This window comes from Gavialis gangeticus, unplaced genomic scaffold (genome assembly GCF_001723915.1).
Source record: "Gavialis gangeticus isolate Ggan-Ray unplaced genomic scaffold, GavGan_comp1, whole genome shotgun sequence".
Lineage (NCBI taxonomy): Eukaryota > Metazoa > Chordata > Crocodylia > Gavialidae > Gavialis > Gavialis gangeticus.
In genome coordinates this window covers 144,359,607-144,367,078 of record NW_017729024.1, presented here as the reverse complement: position 1 = coordinate 144,367,078, position 7,472 = coordinate 144,359,607, and positions in this window count along the sequence as shown.

Here is a 7,472-nt window from a genome sequence, read left to right as displayed (position 1 = left end):
AGGGTCTCAAGTTGCAGCAAGGGAAGTTTAGGTTGGATATTAGGAAAAACTTTCTTACTAGCAGGGTGGTGAAGCATTGGAACAAGTTACCTAGAGAGGTGAGGGAATCTTCATCCTTGGAGGTTTTTAAGGCGTTGGTTGACAAAGCCTTGGCTGAGATGATCTACTTGGGGATGGTCCTGCTTTGAGCAGGGGGTCGGACTAGATGACCTCCTGAGGTCCCTTCCAACCCTAATTTTCTATGATTCTAAGTAATGTATATCTTTAGTGAGAAGAGACAATGTGCAGCTCTATTGCTGCTACCCTACCAACATTATTTCTATTAGTAATCATCTCTTATTGAATAGATTATTGTTGTACAGGTTCCTCTTCCTTCCCAGACATGGAGCAATCACTCAAAAAAAACAACAGAACAGCAGAGAATCCTACTCTAACCTTTCCAACCATCAATCTACTTGCATTTCTGACTGTGAGTAAGAAGCAGCGATAGGCACATAAGAATGAACTTAAATTTATTGTTATCAATTACTTGTTGGTAGGTAAAATCCAAGAGTAACAATCTACATAGAACTAGGAAGAAGGGGCATTTTCCAGCTGTGAATATGTGGAGGAGGCAGCTAGAAGTCTGTCTGTCTGTCTGTCAGCATGTTTTGAGTGCTGGATGCTATTGCAGCCTCTCTATAACTAGGGGTGCAGACATGCAGGTCCCTGCTTTAACTCATGGCCCTTTGCATAAAGCGCCCTGAGTTAGAGTGACCTCCTCCCACCCCACACACAACAGAAGTTCACTTGTTGTGTTGGGGGAAGGAGTGAGCCTGCCTGCCTGCCTGCCTGCCTGTCCTGTAATCAGGGCTGAGCTGATGCAGCCTCCTGCAATCCTTCCCAGCTGCAGGTTGGGGCTTGCCCAGCCTGAACTGAAGGAGCTGAGGGGGGCGGGGGAGGCAGGTGCAAGACAGGGGGGCTCCAATCCACCTGCTCCCCCCTCTAGCTCAGGCAAAGCCACAGCTTCCTCCCCCTCTCTTCTCCCCTCTCCCTTCTTGCATACAGCACCAGGATGGGGCGGAGGTAGGCTGGGCTGCATCAGCCCAACCCCAACCACACTGACAAACTGACCCTGGGAAACAGAAGTTCCCTAAGGTGCTCAACTTTGGAGCCCCTTCATTTGATCCCTCATTAAATGAGGGTTAATTTGTTGCATAATCAGCCCCTTTTAAAGCACGCAGCATCTATGCACTTGTTAGGGTACAGCTGTACAGCACTGTCAGGGGGCCAATCACACAACAAATGTCACTTCTGTCAGTGTTCTAATTTGCTTGATAAAGACTTCATTTAGTTTTATAAGCATGGAGTTTCTATGTTCTTAGGTGTGTAGTCGATGAAACATGATTGCAGAAGTTATATCAACAGCAAGACAGAGAAAGTGATAAAGAGGAAAACAAAAGCGCATCTAGAAACAGGTATCTGGAAAGGGCTCAGAATAATGGCTCAGATGAAGAGAAATACTGGGTATGCAGACAAACAACTTTGCAAAAGCATGGAAATAATGGAAGCCAAACCAAGTCTGTAAACAGAGCTGACTGTGAAGGAAAGAGACAAGAAAATAAAAGCTGTTTTATTATTTCTTGGTTAAGGAAAGAGTGAAGGGTGAAGTGAGACACCAGTGCCAGGACTAATGCTCAAAACACTGAACTGATAAAAGTGTTTGAAGAGTCCTGTGCCCTTAGACAGAGTGATAATGCTGGGAGGCACTGTAACTAAGGAACAGAAAAGCTGAGGGCAGTGACATGTCCTAAAGACTTCTCAGTTAGAAACAGAATCATCTGTTGGGTATACAATTCTAGGTTATGCAGAGATTGTTGATAAAAACAGATATCTTCTTCAAAAATACCTCCAAACAAGAAGGGCAACTGGACAGTTTAGAAAAGGATAGAAACAATGACAGTCAGCAGTGCAGAACAAGTACACAGGCTCATACTAAAGGAACTCAAGAGAGACAACAAGGACAGACCAATCAAGAATGTCAGCATCATGGTTTGATGTATTTGCAGTAGAATCCTACACAAACAGCAGAAAAAAGTTGTACCTTTAGATAACAAAAATCAACAACTTTATTATCCCAATGTCCCAGCTTTGTCAAGAAAAGAAAGGAGTGTAAATGCAGTCACTAAAAGCACTGAGATGTCTGATGAAGAAGAGGATATCTAGTGCTGGACTTTTAATCAGAGACTTTCAATGCATATGCAATACAGAAGTAGACTGTCAAGTATTTGAATGCCACGTTTGCAACTATTGATCTCAAATAAAGTATCAGTTTGGTTCCAGATGGATGGTGGAGCCAGCTACAATGTAATCCCTGTAATGCTGGGTACATCTACAAGTTCATTAATGCTCAGTAGTTACTGTGCATTTCATTTAGTACTTGTATAATCAAGTACTAAATAAATGCACAGTACTGCCAGTAAATGCCATTTTAGTGATGGTACTGTGCAGTAGCCCAATAGTACTGAGTAGTAACCTATTAGCACTGTTTGTGCTGTGACACACTACTGCACAGTATTATTAGGCTACTGCACAGTTAGTGTCTTGTGTTGCCCACTGAGAACTGGTAATATTACCCTGGAGAAATATGGCCAGGGATGCTGATGTACAATAAAATCACATAAGCCTGTCAAGAAACCCACAGAACAAAAGACAATCATTTGGAATTTAAAGTGCTGAGCCACACAACTGCAGTTTGATCACAATACCACATTATATCTTCAGTGTACGAGAAGTTAACTCTTACTGCCAGGTGGGGATAACTGACAGAGACCCAGTCCCCCCAGTACTGGTATAAAAATCGCTGTTCCGTACCGTTGTGCTCATATTCCACATGACCTTTCATTTTAAATATAGCCTGTTAAGATTTGCATCAGAATGAGTCAGAATTCCTAAAAGTATATGATCTTAAACATTTTGTAAAAAAAAAAAAAATGGAATTATAATTTCTATTGATACCTCCTATTTACAACTTTGAAAATGTAAGGCTATGAGTTGATACCAAACAGAATGTATGCTAATTAGAGATGATTTAATTTAGACTTGATTAATGAATAACTACATAGGTAAAAATTTATATGGTTCATTATTAATGATAAGATCATAATATTAATTATGACCACTATTTGACAATTCACTAATTATTTTTTTAATGTTCGTGAAGATCAATATTTCATAGATTGCAGCATGAATTAATAGTTGGTTGAAAATTCATACCATGAAGTATTTTGTCATTTATTATTTCCAGATTTTAGAAGTGTCAATCATTCAGTTAGGGAACATAAATATTGCCATGTGACTTAGATGACAGATAGCTAAGAGCAAACATTTTATGAACCACCCATAAGCTGAAAATTGTTTGTGCAAACTATTTGGCAAAACTTAGAAAACAAGTGTTATATTTGCCAAAATCAGGATCATTTCACAAATGAATAGGATGAAATATACAAAATACTAGTATTATTCATGATGAATAGTACGAGTAGTTCCAGTGTTGACATCATGATAGGAGAATAATTTGAATCACTCCAATCTTTGCAATTAAATATGCTTAGATCTACTAATTTGGTTAAATAGTCCATTATTTTATCCCTTCTTCTTTTTCCCTTTCTTAAAAGATTGGGGAAAAAAAGAAAAAATGAAAAACTAAGTATGTGACATTTCAAATCCTTCTCTCAACTAACCTGAAAACAGAAGAAAGGAAATAAAAGTGAAAACATAAAAAACAATAACATGTTGTTTATATCCATTTTACTAGACATACTAATATCCTGTTACTTATAATGCTAACAACTTGCTTAGTTCATTACCATGGAAAACATCTACTTTGCAGACACTTATCTATCTTTCTTGGCTGTCCTGTTACTTGCAGCTCTTTATGTTTAGGAGAGGTCTGGCTTAAGAACAAGACTGGGAAATAAGAACTCCAGACTCATGATCCCAGCTCTGACAGCAAATCTGTCTTCAAACGGAACAAGATAATATCCCAAAATGGCCTCTGCTTATTTTGAGTTTTGGAAATGCTCAGGCCTTGTTTTTCAGAGATGACCACAGGCAATTCAAATCACTGTTACTCTGTACCTATGAATATCAAGGCCAAGGATATTTTGTTCTGATCATTCTGTTTGGGGTGGTGTATGGTTCTGATTGTTGTTGTACCTAAGCAACTTACAGTGCCTTAATTGATATCACTGATGTTTGTTATACATCATTTATTGTCTCTCTTTCTCATTATGTCCTGGAGGTTCAAATTGTGTATACTCATAAGTGGATATCTGTAATGCACTCTGAAAAGGAAAAGTGCTCCATGCTATAGGCACTAGGGATATTCATGTTGTAAAACAAAGCTGCCATAAGAATACAGAACTTGCACCATATCCAGCAGACATTTTCGGCATATTTTTACTGAGGTTAATATAATATTCATAACACTGCTAAAAGACCGTTTGTTGGACAAAATGATTTTGCCACTGGCATTTATCTATAGAAGAGATTTTCTGTTTCATGCCCACATTCTAGCATATAATTATAGTAATAAAGTCTAGTCCTTTGCTGCTGCCAGTATTATGAAATCATGGCAATGGTTGTAAAAATAAAAGAGGTCACAACCCCTCCACACACACACATACACCCACTCTGTAGTTGATATCAAATAGCTTTGGTGGGAAAATGCAGACCTTTAAACTTTCTCTACCAAACTCAATGCATTCTGTATTTAACTTATCCTCTAAACCAGTTTGTGTTATAGGAATTTGAAAACTGCATATAACCATGGAAAAAGTCTGTACTTAATTAGCTACTGAGTCCAGCTTGATTTAAGCAAAATAACAATCATTTCTTTGTGCTAACTATTTTTAATGATATGCATTACATGCATCAGTCTGTCTTTATGCCAAGGCTATTCTAGCATTGACCCTGCTTCACTGTTTTACTTTTGGCAAAGAGATGTATCAGGAAATGTCTGCATGGAGATGCTTTTTATCTCTGTTTGGGTATGAGCAACTCTTCCTCAATAACAAAACCCATTCTTTTAAATTTACAACTACTCAAGCAAAATGAGCTATGAAGGCAAGCAATTAATCTATGTAAAAACAGAATAGTGAGTTGGGATTAGAGGAAGGAGGAACAGTAGAATTGACTTCTGCCCCTGCAGTTTGTAGGTATTTAATAAGTACCAATGATACAGTTGTCCATAACTGGCCCTTGAGTTCAAGGGATGAATAAGGTAAAAGAAGAAATGTGCCTACAGTGTGAAAGAAAGGGAAGTGATGGCTGGGACTTTGCTCATTATTAACTGAGTTTCAGAGGCTCTGAGGCCAAGATGTTCCAAATCAATGAATCATTTTAAGTGCCTCTGTTTTGGGGATGTTGAACTTGAGGACCTGTTTTTGAGGAAGTTTTTGATTCCTTTTAAAAGAGCCTACATTTCAGAAAGTGCTGACACCCAGTCCCTGAAAACCAGGTTCATTTAGTGTGCTGAACACTCAAGAATTGCTACTCACCCTTCAAAATCTTGGCTGTAGTTTTTTTTCTAGGCAAGGAAGTGCAGGACTGAGACTGTGGTAGGAAAAGGGAAGTTTAAAAATCAAGTCAAGTCAGTCCCAAGGCTGCTGCAACCATTGAGGCATCTGAGGTGCTGTAATAACCTTCCTAGGTCAGTTGAGTTGCTTTGCATCATTGATGATTCTTTTGAGTAGGTTGACCTGGTGCTGCCCATCTCCTGTCCAACTATGGATGGCCATTTGCTCACAGGGAGATCGTCTGCCCTTTGACAGGTCTTGTTTTTAGTCCTGCTGGTTGTCCACACACCCTCCTCACCCAGGCTAGCCCAGGTGGGGGAGCCGATTTAGTCGCCAACAACCAGAGCCACCTGAAAAAAATGTTCAATTTTTTCGGCCTTCTTCACTGGAAAGCAAAAAATAAAAGCAACCATGGGGAAGAAGCAGATAGCAGTGTTGATTAAAGAATACTGGGTGCATCTACATGTGCAATTAAGGGTATTTGGGTTTACGATGCAGTAAACCAGCCCTGAGCAGGCATCTACACACGCAGCCGCCTCCTGGGAGTGGATTTGTTGCTTATGGGAGTAGGCTGCTTCAGGCCTCCTCCTGCCCTGCTCCACTCCCCTGCTCCCACCCTCCTGTGCTGCATGGCCACATGGCCAGGCTCACCACCCCACCTTTGGCGTGCTCCCCCCGAGCTGTCACCTACCAGCCCCTGGGTCGCCACCCAGACCCTGACAGGGACCTCAATGATGCCCACGTGGACACCAACCACCATGGGTGCCATCCACGAGCTTTTGAGGCTCCAGCCCTGCTGTGTGTGGGCCTGCCCTGACAAGCAGGACTGGTAGTTCCACATCATCAAGCACACCTGGGAAGATGAGCAGTGGGTGGACTCCTTGGAGATGGCCACATTCCAGGAGCTACTTGACCAGCTCCACCTGTACCTGAAACACAGCCCACCACTATGCGGTTGCCCCTCCCCATAGAGACCCAGCTGGCCATCATCCTCCTCAAGCTAACCATGCCCACCAGCCTACAGTACATCAGCCACCTCTTCAGGGTGGGCAAGACAACCACCAGGAAGGCCATCCTGGAGGTCTTTGGTCTTTGGCATCCTCCAGAACATTCTGGCCTATACCGTGCTCCACGTCAATGACCCCCTGGAGGTGGTGGCAGGATTCTGCACCCTGGGCTTTCTGCAGTGCATTGGGGCCCTGGATAGGGCCACAGGGGCCACATCCCTGTCACCTGCCTGCCCTGGGGGCACTGGTCATACTACAGTCTGTGGGGCTTCCATTCAGTTGTGCTTCAAGCTGTGGTGGACCACCCAGGCTCCTTCAGAAATATCAGCCCTGGCTGGGATAATAGTACCGACAATGCCTGGTTCTTCTGGAACTCTGCCCTGATGGAGAGGTGCTCTGGACCTCCAGCTGGGCAATGTCATTATCCCACCCCTCCTCATCAAGTACCCCACCTACCCACTCCTCACCTGGCTCATGTGGCCCTACACCAACCAGATCAACCCACACCAGGCATATTTCCACAGGTGCCTGGGCTGGAGCCATGCACTGGTGGAGTGTGCCTTCAGCCACCTGAAGGGATGCTGGTGTACCTTCACTGCCTGCCTCAAGGTCATGGAAGCCAATATCTCCTGGGTCATCGTCGCAGCCTGTATGCTACATAACATCTGTGAAGCCCAAGGAGAGCTCGTCCATAAGGTGTGGGCAGAGAAGGGAAGCAGCAGGCAAAGGAGACCTGGCACCGGGAGCATCAGCTGTGGAGGCAGTGACAATGATGGTCCCCCACTCACTGAGGCCCTGGACCTCAGTGAAAACTGTGGACAGTTTTCAGCAAACATTTTTATTTCCCTACACAAACCCAGACCCTGTCCCACCCTCCCTCCACAACTATATACTCCCTCCCACCCTT